We start from the raw sequence: 18988 nt of genomic DNA, 5'->3' as shown, positions 1-18988 counted from the left end.
TTATTAATGAATTTATTTATTGTCTTTTCAAATTTATGAATTTATTATTGTCTTTTTATGAATATTGAATGTTGTAAAATTATTTATGAATATTGAATGGATGAAAGTGACATGTCAATGATAATGCGTGAGTGACAATGACAATGAGTGACAATGACAATGCGTAAAGTGACAATGACATGTCAATGATAATGCGTGAGTGACAATGACAATGAGTGACAATGACAATGCGTAAAGTGACAATGACATGTCAATGATAATGCGTGAGTGACAATGACAATGAGTGACAATGACAATGCGTAAAGTGACAATGACATGTCAATGATAATGATGAATTGCGAAAGATGATGGGAATAGAGCCTGTGATTGATGCTGTGAAGAGAAACAGGTTGAGATGGTTTGGTCATGTGTTGAGGAAGGATGAAAGTGACTGTTTGAGAAGAGTGATGGAAATGAATGTAGAAGGAAGTGGAGGACGGGGAAGACCGAGAAAGACTTGGCTAAGGATGGTGGAAGAAGAAATGCGGGCAGGGGGGTTCACAAGGGGAAATGCAGAAAATAGGGCAAAATGGAGGAGATTGTCATGGGGACCGCAAGGTCTAGCAGGGAAAATGGCCTTAAAATGCATGTTGTTTTGTTGTATTGTCGTTTTTTATTGTTTATATTTATTTTATTTTATTGTTTTATGGTGAAGGAGCTGGGGCTCCCACGTCGATCAGAAGAATGGACGCGACAAAAAGCTGGAATTCATCTGAGTTGCTTTATTGAAATCAAACACTCAGGCACTCTGAAAACCCGTTTATCGGTCAGCAATATATATCTATTAACCCAGGGGGTTTGCCCAGGCCCGGCGCCAGGGGGCGTGGCCCAGCGTCCTGGCTGCGGCCTGGCAAGTTGAGGGCGAGCCTGCCCGGGCATGCCCGGGCATGCCCGGGCGTCCCGACCGAGGCCTGGCAAGTTGAGCGCGGGCCTGCCCGGGCGTCCTGGACGAGCCCGGCATGGTGATCGCTCCGCGTCCTTGATAGGTGCAAGGCGATTGTGAAACCCCAGCGGCAGCCGCTACACACGTCCCCCCAGAATCGACTTGCACCGGCAGGGTCAACTTGAGGGGGGTCCTGATGACCCGGCCGAAGCGACCCCTGGCGGGTCGTGGGAGGGGGTCCGGTGAGGTGGTGGGCGGTCGAGTGGGGGGCCCCGTGGACGGGGGGCGGCCTCGCCGCGGCGGAAGGGCCACCCGTGGTGGGTGGTCGACGTCCACGTGCGCCGGCTTGAGGCGGTCCACTGTAATCCGGTCCGACCTGCCGCCGATGTCGATGACGAACGACTTGTCGTCCCGTCGTAGCACCCGGAAGGGCCCGTCGTACGGCGGCTGGAGTGGCCACCGATGTGCGTCGTGACGCACAAAAACATACTCTGCTGTGCGGAGTGCTGGGGGACGTAGGACTGGGAGTCACCGTGGTGGGATGTCGGCACGGGGGCAAACCGTCGGGCGGCCTCCTGGAGGTCCAAGCGCTGGTGAGCTGCGGACCAGGGACTGGTAGCGTCGGGCACGAATTCGCCCGGGACGCGTAGCACCTGGCCATAGACCAGCTCGGCGGTGGATGCCTGGAGGTCCTCCTTGGGGGCCGTGCGAAGGCCCAAAAGGACCCACGGCAGCCGGTCGGCCCAACCGCCGTCTTGAAGGCCGGCTATGAGCGCGGCCTTCATGGAGCGGTGGAATCGCTCGCACAACCCGTTTGCTTGGGGGTGGTAGGCCGTAGTACGGTGGAGCTTGACCCCCAGGTTGCGGGCGACCGCGCCCCACAGCTCGGAGGTGAACTGTGGTCCGCGGTCTGACGAGATGTCCGCCGGTGCGCCGAAGCGGGCGACCCAGGTGGCGATGAAAGCCTGCGCCACGTCGGCGGTGGTGGTGGAGACGAGGGGAACGGCCTCCGGCCACCTGGTGGTCCTGTCCACCATGGTGAGCAGGTGTGTGAACCCCCGTGACGGGGGGAGGGGGCCCACCAGATCCACGTTGACGTGGTCGAAACGTCGTTCGGGCACGGTGAAAGGTGCCAGCGGGGCCTGAGTGTGTCGGTGGACCTTGGCCCGTTGGCAGGCCGTACAGGCGCTGGTCCAATCGCGGACGTCCCGACGAAGGCCGTGCCAGACGAAACGCGCCGACACCAGCTTCTGGGAAGCTTTCCGGCCCGGGTGGGAAAGGCCGTGGAGGGAGGCGAAGATGCGGCGTTGCCAGGTGACGGGCACGATGGGGCGAGGCTGGCCTTGGGAGACGTCGCAGAGCAGGACAGTGTCCGCGCAGGGGATGTCGGCCAGGCGGAGGCCCGTGTCCGCCGCCCGGAGGGCTTGCACCGTGGAGTCGGTGGTTTGGTCCGCCGCCATAAGCGCAAAATCCACGCCCAGGTGGACCGCGTTCGCGCTGGCCCGGGAAAGACAGTCGGCCACGGCGTTGTTTTTGCCGGCGACGTGCCGGATGTCCGTGGTAAACTCCGACATGGCGGAGAGGTGGCGCTGTTGGCGGGCCGACCATGGCTCCGTGACCTTGGCCATGGCGTAAATCAACGGCTTGTGGTCGACGAACGCCGTGAAAGGTCGGCCCTCCAGGAGGTGGCGGAAATGGCGGACGGCCAGGTGTAGACCGAGGAGCTCCCGGTCAAACGTGCTGTATTTGAGCTCGTTCGGCCGGAGCTGCCGGCTGAAAAAAGCGAGTGACTGCCAAACCCCGTTCACCCATTGCTCATGTACGGCGCCCACCGCGTAGTCGGAGGCATCCGTGGTGAGGGCGATGGGAGCGTTGAGCACCGGGTGAGCGAGCAGTGTTGCGTCGGCGAGGGCCCGCTTTGAGCGTTGGAAGGCCGCATCCATTGCTGCGGACCAGGCGATGTCGTGCTTGGCCGGCTTGCCCCGGAGGGCGTCGTAGAGGGGCCGCATGAGGTGAGCAGCGCGGGGCACGAAGCGGTGATAAAAATTCACCATTCCCAGGAATTCCTGCAGGGCCTTTATGGTGCGGGGACGCGGGAACGTGGTGATGGCCTCGACCTTGGTTGGCAGCGGCACGGCCCCGTTCTTGGTGATGTGGTGGCCCAAAAAATCAACGGCCGTCGTGCCGAAGTGGCATTTGGCCGGGTTGACGATGAGGCCGTGCTCGCTGAGGCGCTCGAACAGTGTTCGGAGGTGGAGGAGGTGCTCGGCCCGGGACGTGCTGGCGACGAGGATGTCGTCCAGGTAAACGAAAAGGAACGGCAGGTCACGCAGCACGCCGTCCATCAAGCGCTGGAACGCCTGAGCCGCGTTCTTGAGACCAAACGGCATCCGCAAGAATTCGAATAAGCCGAACGGCGTGATGACTGCCATTTTAGGGACGTCGGCCGCCCTGACAGGTACCTGGTGATATCCCCGTATGAGATCAATTTTCGAAAAAATGACCCGTCCCGCCAGACGGGCGGAGAAGTCTTGGATATGCGGGATCGGGTACCTGTCGGGGGTGGTAGCGTCATTCAGACGGCGGTAGTCGCCACACGGGCGCCATCCACCCCCCGGCTTTGGCACGATGTGCAGTGGCGAGGCCCACGCGCTATCGGAGCGCCGCACGATGCCGAGGTGCTCCAACGCGTCGAATTCGGCCTTTGCTACGGCGAGCTTGGCTGGGTCGAGGCGGCGGGCCCTGGCGTAGACCGGCGGGCCCGTGGTTGGTATGTGGTGCTCGATCCCATGCCGTACTGCGACGGCCGAAAACGTCGGCCGCGTGAGGGCTGGGAACTCCGTGAGCAGGCGAGCAAACTCGTTCGCCGACGGGACGGTGCATGCCAGCTCGGTCGGCGCGGAGCTGCTCAATGTGCATACCAGGGAGCTGAAGGTTTCAGCGTTGATTAAACGACGCCGTTGGACGTCCACCAGCAGTCCGTGTGCGCAGAGGAAGTCGGCGCCTAGCAGAGCCACGGGCACGTTGGCGGTTACAAACGTCCAAGCAAAGCGTTGGCCGCCGAAGCAGAGGGTGACGTTGCGCGGGCCGAAGGTGCGGATAGTCGATCCGTTGGCCGCAACTAAGGAGGGGCCGCAAACCGCGGATTGCCTGTCCTGGTCAGAGGCGGGTATGACGCTCAGTTGGGCGCCGGTGTCGCACAGGAAGCGCCGTCCGGACGCTTTATCCGTGATGAACAGTAAGTTGCCCGTATGGCCGGCGCTCATGGCTGGTAATGAACGCCGGCCCGGCCGTTTCCCGGCCTGCCGAAGGTGCACGGGGGTCGGCATGTCCGGGCCTTTTGTCCGAACCTGGCATGATAGTAACACCACGCTTGGTCGGGTGGAGGTGGTCGGCACGGTAGAGCGGCCGCCAATTGCGTCGGCAGTTCGGCCGTCGACCGTGCCGGGTGCTCGGGCGCCATGGTTGTTGCGTCGGACGGCGGTGGGTCCCATGTCGCCGCTGCGATGCGCCGTCCTGCAGCGGAGATCTTGTCGGCTTCTCTGGCAAGGGCCCGGGGATCTGTGATCGTCGTGCTTGCCAGGGCGAGGCGTACCGGGTTAGGCAGCTGACGGAGGAACAGCTCCCGGAACAGGAATGCCGGAGAGTGCTCGCCGAGCAGTGAAAGCATGTAGTCCATTCGCTCGGAAGGGCGCGTGTCGCCGAGCTCAGGCAGTTCGAGCAGGCGCCGTGCGCGTTCCGCCGATGGGAGGGCGAAAGCATCGAGGAGAAGCTTTTTAATCGCGCCGTATTTGTCAGCGGCTGGCGGGCTTTCGAGGAGGCTCAGGGCGCGGGCTGCGGTAGCCGACCCGAGCGCAGCTACCACATGGTGGAAGCGGGTGTCGTCGGCCGTGATGCCTCGCAGGGCGAACAGGGACTCCGCCTGTGCGAACCAAACCGCCGCGTGAGCCTCCCAGAAGGTAGGCAGTTTAAGGGCGACTGCCGTGTCCATGTCGATAGGTCACCAATGAAGGAGCTGGGGCTCCCACGTCGATCAGAAGAATGGACGCGACAAAAAGCTGGAATTCATCTGAGTTGCTTTATTGAAATCAAACACTCAGGCACTCTGAAAACCCGTTTATCGGTCAGCAATATATATCTATTAACCCAGGGGGTTTTCCCAGGCCCGGCGCCAGGGGGCGTGGCCCAGCGTCCTGGCTGCGGCCTGGCAAGTTGAGGGCGAGCCTGCCCGGGCATGCCCGGGCATGCCCGGGCGTCCCGACCGAGGCCTGGCAAGTTGAGCGCGGGCCTGCCCGGGCGTCCTGGACGAGCCCGGCATGGTGATCGCTCCGCGTCCTTGATAGGTGCAAGGCGATTGTGAAACCCCAGCGGCAGCCGCTACAATGGTTTATATTGTGTTTATTTTGTTTATTGTTTTTGTTTTATTTGCCTTGTTTTTATTTTATTTTCTTACTGAAAATTTATTGAAATTGATTTGATTTTACTTTTTTAATTTATTTTACTTTTTATTGTCTTTTTTATTGTTTATATTTATTTTGTTTTATTGTTTATATTGTATTTATTTTATTTGCCTTGTTTTTATTTTATTTTCTTACTGAAAATTTATTGAAATAGGTTTTATTTTACTTTTTTAATTTATTTTACTTTTTCTTCTTTTTTATTGTTTATATTTATTTTATTTTATTGTTTTATTGTTTATATTGTATTTATTTTGTTTATTGTTTTTGTTTTATTTGCCTTGTTTATATTTTACTAGCAGGGTGGGGAGAGGTGGAGGGGGGAGGGGGAGGGGGAGGGGGAGGGGGAGGGGAGAAGAGGGGGGGAGGGGAGAAGAGGGGGGGAGGGGAGAAGAGGGCGGAGGGGGATGGGGAGGGGATGGGGAGGGGGATGGGGAGGGGATGGGGAGGGGATGGGGAGGGGGATGGGGAGGGGGGTGGGAGGGGATGGGGAGGGGGGTGGGAGGGGAGAAAAGGGCGGAGGGGGAGGGGGAGGGGAGGGGACAGGGGGAGGGGAGGGGACAGGGGGAGGGGAGGGGACAGGGGGAGGGGGAGGGGAGGGGACAGGGGGAGGGGGAGGGGGAGGGGAGGGGACAGGGGGAGGGGGAGGGGAGGGGACAGGGGGAGGGGAGGGGACAGGGGGAGGGGAGGGGACAGGGGGAGGGGACAGGGGGAGGGGGAGGGGAGGGGACAGGGGGAGGGGGAGGGGACAGGGGGAGGGGACAGGGGGAGGGGGAGGGGGAGGGGAGGAGACAGGGGGAGGGGGAGGGGGAGGGGGAGGGAAGGGTGAGGGGGGGGAGGGTGAGGGAGGGGGGAGGGTGAGGGAGGGGGGAGGGTGAGGGAAGGGGAGGGGGGAGGGGGAGGGGGAGGGAAGGGGAGGGGGAGGGAAGGAGAGGGGAGGAGACAGGGGGAGGGGGAGGGGGAGGGGGAGGGAAGGGTGAGGGGGGGAGGGTGAGGGAGGGGGGAGGGTGAGGGAAGGGGAGGGGGGAGGGGGAGGGGGAGGGAAGGGGAGGGGGAGGGAAGGAGAGGGGAGGGATATAGATGGTTACTGGCAATTGATCACATCCATAAATGATGTAATCCACACAATTTATGTACTTTACATAACGTTAATAGGAATTCATGGCCGTGTAGATGGGAAATACAATTTGTTTGAAATAAATCACAAATATGAGATGAAAGTGAAAAAAAACCTATGTGGTGTGAATGGCAATGTTCCTCGCTGAAATGTGAAAAAACGGAATTACGTGTGAACGCATAACTGTGAGATTATGGCGGCAAACTTGGAACATCACGTGATCGCTCTGAGCGAATCAGCGCGCTGCTCTGCCACCAGCTCAGATTGCGTGTATTATATTCCTCGCTGAAATGCGCTGAGGTAAAAATATGGTAAAAAAAATATGAATTTTTTTTTTTTAGGTCGGCCATGTTCTTTCCAGGCTCAATGGCCATGTCGATAATAATAATAATAATAATTCATTTATTTTGTATAGCGATTTTCAAGAAGCCCAAAGGCGCTTTGACAGAGTGGAAAACATAATGCATAACGATACATGAAAACAACAATTGCAAAAAGACAAGAATCAATAGGGAAATATTTAAAGCAAAAGGAGGGAGAAGGAGAAGACATAGTAAGAGGTTAAATGCTGTGGGTTGAATGTTGAATGCAGTGTTGAACAGGTGGGTCTCTAGTGATGTTTTGAATGTGGTGAGTGAGGAGGAGTCTCTGATGGTGTGAGGTGGTGAGTTCCAGAGGGTGGGAGCAGCGATGGAGAAGGCCCTGTCCCCCCAGGATCTGAATTTGGTCCGGATGGGGGGGGGGGGGTCAGGAGGTTGGTACCAGCAGAGCGGAGGTTGCGGGTGGGAGTGTGTCTGGAGAGGAGATCAGCCAGGTAGGATGGGGCCAGGTTATGGAGGGCTTTGTATGTCAAGAGGAGGATTTTGTACTGGATTCTCTGGGGGATGGGGAGCCAGTGAAGCTTGTAAAGGACGGGGGTGATGTGGTCACGGGCCCGGGAATGGGTGAGTAGACGGGCAGCGGAGTTCTGAATGTATTGGAGTTTATTGGAGATTTTTGACGGTGAACCACAGGGGAGGCTGTTGCAGTAGTCCAGACGGGAGGTGATGAAGGCGTGGATGAGGGTTTCTGCAGCCGTGGAGGAGAGGGATGAGCGGAGACGGGCAATGTTTTTCAGGTGAAAGAAGGCTGACTTTGTGATCTGTTTAGTGTATTTGTTGAAGGAGAGTGTTTGGTCAAAGATGACGCCAAGATTCCGGATGTGAGGGGAGGTGGATACTGGGATACCGTCGATGTTGAGGGCAAAGTTATGGGTTGATTTTGTGTGCGTTTTTGGGCCAATGATGATTATTTCAGATTTATCACAGTTAAGCTTGAGGAAGTTGATTTGAAGCCAGGATTTTATTTCAGTGATGCAGTTTGTCAGGATAGAGTGGGTGTCGGTGGAGACGGACTTGGTGGAGATGAAAAGCTGGATGTCATCGGCGAAGCAGTGGAATTGGAGACCATGACGGCGGATTAAGTGACCGAGGTGGGACAGGTAAAGGATGAAGAGGAGGAGGCCAAGAACTGAACCTTGGGGGACACCTTGGGGGAGGGGAGCAATGGGGGATTTGCAGTTTTTGATGGAGATGAACTGGCGTCTGTCAGAGAGGTATGATTTAATCCAAGAGAGGGCAGTGCCGGTAATGTTAAAGGTGGATTCAAGTCGGGTGAGGAGGATGGTGTGATCGATGGTGTCAAAGGCAGCGCTGAGGTCGAGGAGGACGAGAATGTTGAGGTTGCCGGCGTCAGAGGAGAGGAGAAGGTCGTTGGTGATTTTGAGGAGAGCAGTTTCAGTACTGTGGTTGGAGCGGAATCCGGATTGGAATGTTTCATACAGGTTATTGGCAGAGAGGTGATGTTTGAGTTGAGTGGCTACAGCGCGTTCCAAAACTTTTGACAGAAAGGGTAGGTTGGAGATGGGTCTGAAGTTGTTTAGGGTGTCAGGGTTTAGACCAGGTTTTTTTAGAATGGGGGTAACAGCAGCAATTTTGAGGGAAGGTGGGATGATGCCTGTAGACAGGGAGGAGTTTATTGTTGCAATGATAAGTGGAAAGAGAGCAGGGAGGGAGGCCTTGACAAAGCTGGAGGGGATGGGGTCGAGAGTGCAGGTGGCAGTTTTCATTCCTATGAGGAGTTCAGAGAGGTCAGTAGGGGAGATTGGGGAGAACCGAGACAGGGGATGGCAGGACAAGGGGGGGCAGGTGGTTGGAGGGGGAGCGGGTGCGGCGGTGGTCAAGCTGTTGTAGATGTTGTCAATTTTGCGTTGGAAGAAAGAGAGGAAGGAGATGCAGTTGTCTACTGTGAATGACTGGGTGGTGGTGTTCAGGGGGCGGAGGAGTTTGTTTATTGTCGAGAAGAGTGCTTTTAGACGGGTCAATATACTGCCTGACCCCAAAAAAATTGCAAATTTTTGTTTTATGCTTATTTCTAGTAGTTTATGAAGTGGAAGACAACATATTAAAAGTTGGACAATTTTGACGCATGGGAAAGTCCCTCAGTGACGTCAGAAAACAAGATGGCTGCCGGCAGATAAAACGTAAAAAAATTGACTGATAATCATCAGACCACTAACAATTTAAAGTTAATTTTGCACCAATATTTGTATTATGATCGTTGCTGGTAGTTTATGCAGTGCTAATCCTGAGACCATTCGCAATTTAAAGTAAATATTTGCACAAATATATGTTCTTTGATTGTTTCTGCCAGTCTATGACATGGAAAGCAACATATAAAAAATTGGACAATTTTGACACATGTGGAAGTACCATATGCCTTCTAGTCTTAGATTCCAGTTTCATCGTCCTCCTCCTCCTCCTCTATGTCTGGTTCAACACTCATATTGTCACAGTTGCTGTCCTGGCAATGTCCACATGCACTGGTGCACTCTAATCCATGCTTCCTACATGAACACCTTAGTGTTTTGCACCCCCCTGAACAGTTGCAGTGAATCATCTGAAGTAGTATGTCTGGAGCAGGGCTTTTGTCTGTCATCACTGGAACAAGTTTTCCTCCTTCTACCTTCCATCCCCACTCCGTTGGCTCCATTCCACAACAAAGGCCCATCCATTCCATTACCTGGTAATAGGTCCGCAGAGAATGAAACTTGCAGGCAGCGGATGTGGGTGGCAGTCTTTCAGGAGTGACAAATGCCTTAGCCCTTGCAACCTTTTTGCAGAGAATGTTGTATCTGATCGATGCCAATGAGTCGTTCTGATTTGCTTTAAACAATGCCACCATTGCTCTGCAGCCTGCAGTTTCAATAACATCCTGACTCTGCTGTGGTTTACAGAACACCTTTGAGCTGTCTATCAGTTCCTTTTCTTTCTTGATGATTCTTTGATACCCTGACTTCTTTCCAATCCCAAAGACACGAGACGTTGCGTCACAGCCAGTTAATGCATGAAGGAACAATATATCTCTGCAGGCTGCATTTCCAAGTATCTGCTGAAGGACTTTGATATTGTAGACATTTGATTTTGCCGTGTCAGAACGGAAATAGAGTTCAATGCAGTTTGTCTCCACCATATAGAAGAGCAGGAGGAGAAGGAGATCTGTATCTATCTATAATTCCAGTAATCTCTGTGTGTATGTATGTATGTATGTATGTATGTATGTATGTATGTATGTATGTCTGTGACCGCTGTTTCTCGACAACCACGGGTCCGATATACTTTAAACTTGCCAGGTATATTGCTGGGGACCCGAGGATGTGCCTTTTCAAGGTTTCATATTAATCGGACAAGTAGTTACCGAGCTATGTCCAAAAAACGATTCAACCAATCAGAGAGCAGCGAGCTATCACGTGTGCCGAACGTGCCGAACAGACTCTGCCTCGGACGGCACATTTGAGAGCGTATTCATTTATTTCACGTTGGCAAACTATGTTGGCGTTAAACTATGTTTTAAAACTAATTAAAACTAATTTGCGATTCTTTCGCTTTCCTGCGCCTTTGTGCACGCTATGGCGATTTCTTTACCAAACTCCGCAAGCCGTTCGCTTTGGACCAAACCATTTCATGTAAATAGAGGGGGGGGATTGTCACCGTACTCGCAAGCCGTTCGCTTTGGACCAAACCATTTCATGTAAATAGAGTGGGGGGGATATAATTTTAGATATAGATATAGTACGGGCATGCCCTAGTCTTCTCCAATGAGGGTTGTAGATCTGGAAGCCGCATTTGCGATGGCCGCTTTTGCAATCTCAACATCAGCATCTCCCTCTGCTTGGATCACCTCACAGCCTTCCTTGTGCAACACCTCTATAATCAACAGTATCATTGCCTGCTTGTTTGACTCATTCGACAGAAAGTCCTCCTTTTTCCCAACAAATTTTGTTGACTCCGTAATGTTAACCTTGGTGGCATTCTTGTTTCTATTCCGACGTTGATGAGAACAGTCCTTTGTGCTTGGCCCAGCCTCATAACCATCAAACACAACAGTAGCTTTGCCATAGTGTCGTACTGTAAATGAGGCATATTCATCTGCAATGGAACTGTAGGTGAATCCCTCTGTCCACTTTAAGCGGTGAATAAGTGATCCCCCGTCAAGAACATAGTGATCTGTTCCTGGAACTGTCTGGTTGACAGCATTGTCAGATTTGGTTGTAGCATAATTCCTTATTGCCTCCGCCAACTGTGGTTTATCTGGCTGGCGCAGGATGTTTTTTGCCTCAAAAAGAGACATTGGGTATGGGCAGAGTTCATATTTCATCACTTCACCTATCTGGAGATCTCCCGTCTGTGACACCACTAAGAACCTCTGGAATAGTAACGCTGGATCTATTGTGCGGTCCTCAGCAACTTTGACTGCCCTGCTGAATGCAAGTGTCTTGGCTTTAGAACTCCTTTTGTGTGAATAGGAGTAAGCTGGGTGATCATCCATCTTCTTGACAATGTCACTACCTACTTTGAATAGGTCATGAACATTGACATCCTCATTTGCAGTAACCCCTGTGATGATATTGCGCAATGACTTGTCATCAGAAAATGGTGTGAAGCTGTCCAGTTTTTCGGCAACTTTGCCACGATCAGCTTCATCTCGACTCACCCTGGATGTTGTCAACTCTTTATGTTGTTCACTTGTTGAGTAGCTACTCGAGGTCAGTTCTTGCATAGCAAGGTTGTAGGAGGACGATATGGTTGAAGACAGAGTCCAAACTGCTCTCTGGTGCTCTGACATCCCACTTCCTCGAGTCAGCCCCCCTTGGCTTTTCAGTGAGCGCATTAATGTCTGTTCTATCACAAGATCAGAGCCTAGGCCAGCCCAGTATTGGTCACTGCGCCGGATTACATGATAACCAGATTGGAACTTCTGATGAACCTCAGGGTTGTCATCCTCTAACGCAAGCATCTTCTCGAGATAGAGTCGAGCTGACTTCAGGTAATTGGGATGGCCAGCAGCTGCAAATATCGGCAAGCAAGCTGATATGGCTTGGAGATGCATCTCCCAGGACCCCGTCCGATCAGCTGCCACAAGTGCCCTTGCAATTCCCAACATACGCTGGTAGTTGATCCAAAGTGCACTGGTTTTCGAGTCCTTTGCAAGTTTATTCCTTTCCTGATTCAATCTATTGTCAATGAAATGAATGCACTCTGATTGCAACACAGACTCTATAGTGTCACTTTCGACAGTCTCCAGGGAAATGTACAGTCGCTCCAGTTCTGCCACTTGTTCTTGAAACCCAGGGTCAACTTCCACAATCTTGCCAACAACCTGACGTGTAAGACACTGATCCACAAGCAAATGGCCACGAAAAGCACGTTGCACCGCCTTCCCACTCAGCATGTGCACAACAGCATTTTGACCATACACTGTTTCCAGGATCTCTTTCAGTCCACTTCCATCCATCAAACTTCCAATGGCACCCAACAAATTCATTAATGTGTGGAAGCTCCCAAGCAGTAGCACTGCATTATGGATTGGGTTATCAGCAGGAAGAGCATTCACTATCTCAGAGGCCTTCCAAAACAGCGGTTGGTCAAATGTGATGATTGCTGGCATGTTGTGTTTTGATGCAAGTTTGCTCAGGTAATCAAGAGTTGACAAGATGCAGGTTTTGTCACCTGGGTTCATATCAATCATTGGGAGAAACTGTATTGAGGCTTTCCCTGGGTGATCACACTCCTCATGCAGAAAGTGCATCATGCCTTGCCAATTTGGTGCACTCTTTTCGAAGCAAAATGACATCTCCCATAATATGTCAATTGGGCGATCACAAATTGATAACAAAGGGAGGGGCTGAAATTTGAGGTTGCGGTTGACGTGCTCTGCATAGCGGTAATCTATTATATTGATCTTCGTCAGTTCGACGAGCTTCCTGTCAGACATTTTCTTTCTAGATATGATGTGGCTAGATTGACGCCCTGGTGTAATAGCTGCTATCATGCCCATCCCATGAAAGGTACCCTTTCCATCCAACGTTATGATGTTGTGGTCCACATTGTCTCCAGCAAATAACAAGGATGTATCAAGAATGTCGGTGTCACCTCCAAACACATCCGGAGCAAGAGAAGAGGCTGCATTTACTTCAAACCGTTGCACTTCGGAGTAAGATGAGGAAAAGCCAAAGGTTGATAGACTATCTATCAAGAAACGAGACCTATACAAGTGATGCATTTGCACTGCAAGACCAAGCTGCAATGGTGCAATTACAGCCCTTGGACGCACTGCTTGGATGACTGCTTGTCCAATACCAGCAACCTCCCTAGATGTATCTTTCCCGACCAAAAGATGCTGCAGCAAGAATCGCAGGCTAGTTGGGACATACCCCAATGCAGCAGTAAGGCTTAGGTCTGCAGTAGTTGGGTATGTATCCCCATGTGGTGCAACTGTTGTTTTTATGTCACTTTTTATTAGTTTTGCAGCAGTCTGAAGAATTGCACGTTTTTGTGCTTCTTCATCATCTTCTCGTGGTGCATTGTAGTGGTCACGGAGGATCTGGGACATTTTTTTGAAATGTTGCCTTTGCAGCTGGTCTCAGTGGAACAAATTAATTTATATAAACAAAAAGAAACAAAAATAAAAAACCAAAGACGTTTTCGACGTAGTGAATCGTGCATGGTTTTGTGACATTTTTATCATGTCAAAAAATTTTACTTTCCCATGGTCCATTTCTGTCCAACTTTTGATATGTTCCTAAGTAAGTCTTAAAATATAAGGAAATGCAATAAAACTAAAATTTGCAATTTTTTTGGGGTACGGCTGTTCTGGTTGTATATTGACCCGTCTATTTTGGGTTTCCGGAGCCAGAGTGGATAATTTGAGAGTAGTAGGCGGAGCGGGCGCGGGAGAGGGCATCTTTGTAGTGTTGTAGGTGGTCCTTGTAGGCTTGGGAGTGAACTGTGAGACCTGTTTTATTGCGGAGTCTTTCAAGTTGGCGAGCACGAGTTTTCATCAGGCAGAGTTCAGGGGTAAACCAGGGAGCAGAATGGGTGAAAGAAACCGTTTTGGTTTTTACAGGCGCAAGCCGGTCAAGGCAGGAGGAGAGAGTGTGGTTGTAGTAGTCAGTGAGGTCGGAAGGGGTGTGGAGGTCAACGAAGGGAGAAGTGGACATTTTTTCAGAGAGGGTGGATGAGAATGAGGTAGATGAAAGAGCGTTTAGCTTACGGAAGTTGATAGTGCGATAATGTCTTGGTGTTGGGGTGGGGATGTTGATGGTCATAGTGATAGCTAAGTGGTCAGCGAGGGTGAGGTCGGAGCCAGAGAGATGGTGCAAATTTAATCCAGTAGAGCAGACAAGGTCCAGAATGTGACCACGGTTATGGGTAGGAAAGTTGACATGTTGAGTGAGGTTAAAGCAGGTGAGTAAATCAGTGAAGTCAGTGGTTATTGTGGAGTCAGTGGAGTCCACGTGGATATTGAAATCACCAAGGAGGAGGATTGAGGGGGAGAGGGAACATAGCTGGGTCAGAAAGTAGGAGAAGTCAGACAAGAATGATGGGTGTGGTTTGGGAGGGCGGTAGACGACAGCCATGACTGACTGTGTGCGACCAGAGAGTTTAAAAGCCAGGTGTTCAAATGATGAGGATGAGGCGATGGGGATGAGGCTGGTCCTGATGTCTTGACGGTGGATAACGGCAATTCCACCACCTCGGCCCCCCGAGCGTGGTTTATTGACGTAGGAATATCCATTGGGTGTAGTGAGGTTGAGTGAGAAGTAGTCCAGAGGTTGTTGCCAAGTTTCGGTGAGACAGAGAAAGTCCATTTTGTTATCCAGGATGTATTCGTTCAGGATAAGGCTTTTGTTGTTGAGGGACCGGGTGTTGAACAGGGTGAGCTTGATGTTGTTTTGAACAGCAGGGATGAATTCAGGTGATTTAGCCAGGGTTCGTAGGCAGGAGGTGCGATTGTGTGCGTTGCTGTGACCAGGTGCGCTGGGACGAAGAGTGAGAGTGCGCTGAGCCGCCCAGAGGACGGGGATGGAGTGACCCGATTGCAAATATACAAACTTACGACCGGAGCCACGGTGAATGTACCTGGGTCGTCGGAGGAGTCCATTTGATATGATGGCAGAGATGCATGATGGGGTGGAGCGGGTATTGAGCAGAAGGAGCCTTGCGGCGGAGTACCACAGAGCCATGCCAGGCAGGAGCGGAGAGACGAGACGGGGCCAAGGTTGAGGAGGTGAAACAATGGTCCCAACCCACGGGAACGGGCCCGAGGAAACGAAGGAGCCAGGTAGGTGAAGCCAGGAGCAGAGCCGGGACCAAGCAGAGGGCAGGCAGGAGCAAAGAGACGATCACGAGGCCAAGGTTGATCACGGCAAAGCGGCAAATGCAGCGGCAATCGACCGCCGCCGCTACAAATCTAGATCACGGCGGGAAACCGCCACCAAACCGCTGCGATGGTCACAACCCACGAGAGCGTGCCCGAGGAAACAGCGAGCAGGCGAAGGAGCCGGGCAGGCGAAGCAGGGAGCAGAGCCGGGGCTATGCAGAGGGCAGACTCAATGGCCAAAAAATCCGCACGACCACCAAAAAAGCAAGCAACTGACAGTGGCCCGGTCGAAGAAGTGGCGAGCATGTGACGCCTGCATCCTCTTCATACCGGACCGGAAGCGGAAGTGACTTGATATGCCAAATATCAAGCACGTGAGCCTCTCCGATTAGGAGTCTATCGGTAACATTACACACACACACACACACAATCTCGTTTTTTCATTTCTGTTCCTTACAATTCTATCCCTCTCTTTCATTCACACACACACACACACACACACACACACACACACACACTTAATTAATTGTACAGTATCGGTTGTTCCTAAACTTAAATAATTTAAAGGATTTCTGTAAATGATGTTAATTTTACAACATCCCATATTCAACTTTATTTAAATTGTAAACCTCAAACATAGTTTCTCCACCTAAAGCAAGAACCTTAACCTGTAAGCAATTGCCTAGTTTCCCGACTGCACGGATCATCAGCTGGGCACCGTTCTTCCTCGAGGTTTCGATCCTTTCAGCCCAGGACCTCTCCAAACGGCGAATCCACAACCTCGATCATGGATCCACATCAATAGATGGTACATCAGTAGATCCACAACCTCAGTTGCGTCCAGGCAGTCAGTCAACCCATCAATGCAACATCACTTATTCCAACTTTACTTGCAATAGGATTTAATGTTATCATAAATTTTTAACTTTCCTTACACACTCTATATGATAATATCATTAAATCATTCACATCTTACCCTTAAACACATCAATCGACCAAACAGCATGACCACACCACCTACCTCTCGATCAAACTCTATTTCGAATGTTCAAACTGTCATTTATAACGATTTTTGGCATGCTGCCGTATCCTAGCAACCACTGATTCCGAGCAACATTAATTTGTAGTATATTTAATTATTATATTGTACCGTATTTACATAAAGTAAATTATATATTTATATATTTACACACACACACACACACACACACACACACACACACACACACACACACACACACACACACACACACACACACACACACACACACACACACACACACACACACACAAACTGTGTTTTATATATATATAGATTTTCTTACTGAAAATTTATTTGATTTTACTTTTTTCATTTATTTTACTTTTTATTGTCTTATTGTCTTACTGAAGCTGCAGGATTTACTAAGTTATGGATGAATTTGGCAGAAACGTGCTTAGACACGTGGATGCAACAAGGACGATTTGATTCGATTTCAGACATGAGATCAGGGTTGTCTCTGGCATATCTTGTGGTTTCGATGCAGTCTGACATCCTCCCTTACTCTCCAAACTCTCTGCCTGTGGCATCCAACGCCAACTCCACACATGGCTTACTGACTTACTCGTAGCCAAAATGTGGCTCTCAATGGAATCCTTTCATTTCCTCTCCCTGTTAAAGCTGGAGTTCTGCAAGTCAGTGTTCTGGGCCCAGTCCTGTTCCTGATATTCATCAATGATCTCTCTGACTCTCTGGAAAATCCTCTTTTTCTATTTACTGACGACTCCACCTCCACCCTATATCGTGACGTCCCTCATCCTTCAGACAGGTAGGCCGCAGCCTCTTCCTTCTCTTGAGACCTTTGAAAAAAATCAAGATGGTCAAAAACTTGGAAAATGTCTTTCAATCCCGACAAATCCCCCACTCTCACTATTTCTCTCCGAAAGGACCGTCTGGCAAAAACCCTCCTATATCTACTTTCTAAACAATCCTCTTGAGGAAGTTGTCATATAAACTCTTGGGTCTCACTATAACCCATTCACCCATGATCTTTCTTGGACAAACCACATTTCAAAGTTGGCTTCCAAAGCCAGCTGCCAACTGGGCATCCTCCTTCATACAAAGTCCTTCCTTGACACACCTGAACTCCTCTCCACCATCAAGGCCTTCATCCGCAGCTTAATGGAGTACTGCTCTCCTGTCTGGGCTGGCTCTCCTGCCTCACTTCTCACTCAGCTTGTTGCTGTGGAAACCACGACCTTTCAGGATCATTGGAATCTCCCATGCTGAAGCTGAGTCCATCACTTTGCCATCAGAGACAGGTCGGTGTTCTCTCTGCCTTCGAGCACCTCCTTTCTGGTCTTGCACTCTCTGCTCCTTCCGTGCTTTGTCCCCCCAGGTTTCTGCAGGTAAAACTACCTAACTCCAGAATCACTGCTCAACTCCACTCATTTGTTCCTCTTTTTCCCACATGTTCCACCTTCCATACTCCCTTCAATCTCATTCTTCCCTCCAGGTGTTCAAGACAACTGTTCACTACCATCTCAGATCATCCCCAATACAAAACCATGATCTTTTCTATGAAACCATGAAACCCCACCCAAATCCCTCCTCCTTCCAAAATTTATTCCTTGGAGTTTCTTTCTGTATCCATTTTGTCCGCACCATGTATGCATGTCTTGATCCGTTCATTGTACAAGCTCTTCCACGAGCCTCAACTGCGTATACAAAAAAACTGTCCATTCTGGCGAAGAAATGAGCTCCACCAACTTCTGTTTGTTCTAGTCTGTCCCATTTGCCTTATGGGATCGTATCCCCATGTTCGTTCTCTCAAATGTACTGTCTAACACATTCACATCCACCCTCTTCAATTTCTACCCATGATGATGCTTTCTCAGAAGGACGGGAACAGTGGTGCGTTTGAGGTGAAGGTGGGAGTGCATCAGGGGTCGGTACTAAGTCCACTACTATTTGTAGCTGTGATGGAGGTGCTGGCTCAGAACGTAAAGGAGGGTTTACCGTGGGAGTTGTTGTATGCAGATGATCTGGTGTTGATTGCGGAAAGTATGGATGGACTGAAGGAAACGATGAACAAGTGGAAGGAATGTATGGAGACAAAAGGTCTGAAGGTGAATATCGGAAAGACGAAGGTGATGGCAAGTGGTAAAGCATGTGGTGAGGTGGAAAGAACTGGGAAGTGGCCCTGTGCTGTGTGTAGGAAGGGTGTCGGAGTGAACTCCATTCAATGTACAATGTGCGCTGAGTGGGTTCATCAAAAATGTAGTGGTCTGAGAGGGTCATTAACCAGTGTGGCAGCTACATTCAAATGTAAGATGTGCACAGAGGGAGCTGCAGATGGAGGAAATGTTGAGTTGTATCTTGGAGATGGCGTGAAGCTGGAAGGTGTGAAAACGTTTTGCTACCTCGGAGACATGCTGAATGGAGAAGGTGGATCAGACTCGGCAACGGTTGCTAGAGTGAGATGTGCATGGAAGAAGTTTCGGGAACTGAGTGGCGTGCTGATGATGAGGGGAGTGTCGTTGAAGCTGAAGGGAAAGGTGTATGCTGCATGTGTGAGAAGTGTTATGATTTATGGGAGCGAGACATGGGTAATGAACGTAGAGCAGCAACGAAGGTTGGAAAGGGTGGAAATGCGAATGGTTCGACGGATGTGCAGAGTATAGTTGAGAGAGAGGAAGACAAATGATGAATTGCGAAAGATGATGGGAATAGAGCCTGTGATTGATGCTGTGAAGAGGAACAGGTTGAGATGGTTTGGTCATGTGTTGAGGAAGGATGAAAGTGACTGGTTG

The sequence above is a fragment of the Myxine glutinosa genome, chromosome 2 (assembly GCF_964187855.1).
Source record: "Myxine glutinosa chromosome 2, kmMyxGlut1.1, whole genome shotgun sequence".
Lineage (NCBI taxonomy): Eukaryota > Metazoa > Chordata > Myxini > Myxiniformes > Myxinidae > Myxine > Myxine glutinosa.
Note: the sequence above shows the minus strand (reverse complement) of the source record.